Genomic DNA, 2,565 nt, shown 5'->3' on the forward strand with positions numbered 1-2,565 from the left:
TGCGTGAAAATTTAATGCAAGGCTCCTGATACATTGTTACAATAGCAGTTGAAAAATATTAAAAATACATAGGCACAATTATTTATTATAAGCATTTGAAGTTGAAATTTTGACAAACTTTATCAAATTTATAATTGAATAATTATTTTGTAGTTAAAAATGTATAAAATGTTCAACTTTTATATCTAAGGATTGAAAATTTAAAACAAGATTCCACCTAAATATTTAATTCTGTTACCAAAAATTCTACCAATAATAGGTATGTCTAATACCTAGACTGACAAACCGTCTCCGCTCAGAATCGTTTTTCTTATACGGTGATATTATATCATTGAATTCAAATTTATCATATTGTCGGATTACGCGGTCATTGTGCGATTACACACTTATATAATAAAAATAATATTTAAAAAAATAAGACGTCAGACATGAGAGCAATATATTATCAATGTTTACAGTAGACAAGTGCTTCATGCCTTCATATTATAATATTATGCAGTTATAGTCATTGATATTATTGATAAACCACTGTTTTAGATTCTGAGCGGAGTAGAATTCTGAGAGGCGATTCTTATTTTCAAAACGAAAATAATGTATGACTAAAAAAGAAAAATACCGAAAACAGGAATTTATACGAAAAATATAATTTTGACTAAATTGATTTTCTTATTTCGTTGTAAGTACCTAATTTGAAAACGAATAATTTTAGATACTTTCCCCAAATGTTTGTATAGGTAAGTATTTCCTATACAATACATAATATAACGTTCATAATGTTTTTTACTTTTCTTAAGATATTTATAGTCTAGAAAGTTGAAATATGTACTATAAAATATGTTGATAAAAATAAATTTTCTATACTCAACGAACTATTTAGACAAATATCAAGCTATTAAATATTAGGAATTTTAAAATTTAAAATTGTTTATGTTTTAGTTTTAATAAAACATTTTAGTGAGTTATGGAGTTAGTGAAAAATTATAGTACAAGACTAACTTCATCTAAAATTGATATTTAATATAAGTTCACTAGGCCGTAGCCCTATATCCAGTTCCAAAAGAGAAGACGCACCAGTTTTACGTAAAAAACTGGTTTGGCCCGTGGCCGCCTGATGTCTTCTCTTTTGGAACAAGGTATCGTCATATTATAATAGTAATAATATTCATTTATTTCATCACTTTAGTCTTAAGGGTGTCGGTACTGGATTTTTCCATTTTCCGAAATTCTAAACAATTTGAAAATTATATTTTATATTTTAGTTACTACCTTAATTATAATATTTTTCCACTAATCTACATACCTATTTAGATGGGAGGTCGATACGGTGTATTATATAAATGAAAATTACTTCACAGGAACAATTCTCAGGCCCTATATAGAATAGTCGGATTTCGTTAATTTTATTTTTATTCAAAGAAGAGTACATTTTTCAGGTCGGATCAAAGGCTGAATTTTCATTTTAATTTAAATAGTGGTAGAGAAATACACGTTTGGAAAAATACAAATATTGTGCATTATTCAAAGGCTTCTATAATTATAATTTTGAAAATCGGGCTATGATCCGACCTGCAAAATGTTCTCTTCTTAAAAAAAAAAAAAAAAAAATTAACGAAATTCGAATGTGAGAGTTCTTCCTGTGAAGTCATCAGCTCCGGCTCCGACGCCCTTAAATGTAAATTTAATTTTACTGGAATGAAAACAATCAAATGCAATTAGAAATAAGTTTCTTTATTTTTTCAACAAAATTAATAGTATTAATATTAAATAGACACAGCCGAGCAGGATGATCCATTACAGCTGGTAAAACAATTGAAAAAGAATCATCCCCGCAGGTTCACTGGAAAAACATTGGGCATGGCTATGACAACAATTATTACGACGGAGAAATCGAAACGTTGGAATGTGAATGAGTTCGAGGGCAAGAGAGAAAAAGAAAAATCGTTGATTAAGGTGATCGGACATGATGATCGGCCAGTCGCGGCAGCCATGGTACAGAGCACGGGTCCCAAAGACATCGATGGTAGAGCTGGTAACAAAGGTCAGCCGGCCGTGATCGGCCAATCTTCGTCAACCAGCTGCGAACCCAACCTCGACTGACTTCCACCGGCAGCAAGTGCACAACAAATAAGTGAAAGTTCCACAAGGATATGGAGAGAGGACCTGTCAGATACCATCGGGACATTATGGCGAGTTTTTGTGTTGCAGCCTAAGTACCCAACGCCCTTCGTCCAAGTGGTTCCTGCAAATGACGTCCACCGACTGATGGAGGAGAAGACTCGGTGACAAATGCATCAAACCTATTCCGTGGCTCTGCGAGAGTCGATGTCAAGTGCCCCATCGTAATTAACCTGCTCTTAGGTCTTTTGGACGGTAATCTGTCACGGATCTGTCGTCGTACCAATATGCTTGCTCCACGGCCAGCTGACCAACAATTCCACAGTTTGAGGACCTGATCCACTGATAAATGCGACAAAGCTTTTATGGCGCCGCAATGGTGGATGTTACGTTCCTTATCATAACGTCCTTATAATATTAGATATATGTGATACTAAAACATTTATTTAC

At 33.2% G+C, this 2,565-nt stretch overlaps 1 protein-coding gene across 1 annotated transcript in view; it reads right to left on the minus strand.

Annotated features, from left to right (window-relative positions):
* Window positions 1–885: 885 nt before the first annotated feature.
* The window catches only part of LOC115033874, a 4,138-nt gene continuing 2,458 nt past the window's right edge, over window positions 886–2,565 (minus strand). Inside the window, exon 2 of the mRNA XM_029488532.1 lies at window positions 886–2,523. The gene's annotated coding sequence lies outside the window, so the exon portion shown is untranslated. The remainder of the gene's footprint in view (window positions 2,524–2,565) is intronic.

This window comes from Acyrthosiphon pisum, chromosome A1 (assembly GCF_005508785.2).
Source record: "Acyrthosiphon pisum isolate AL4f chromosome A1, pea_aphid_22Mar2018_4r6ur, whole genome shotgun sequence".
Lineage (NCBI taxonomy): Eukaryota > Metazoa > Arthropoda > Insecta > Hemiptera > Aphididae > Acyrthosiphon > Acyrthosiphon pisum.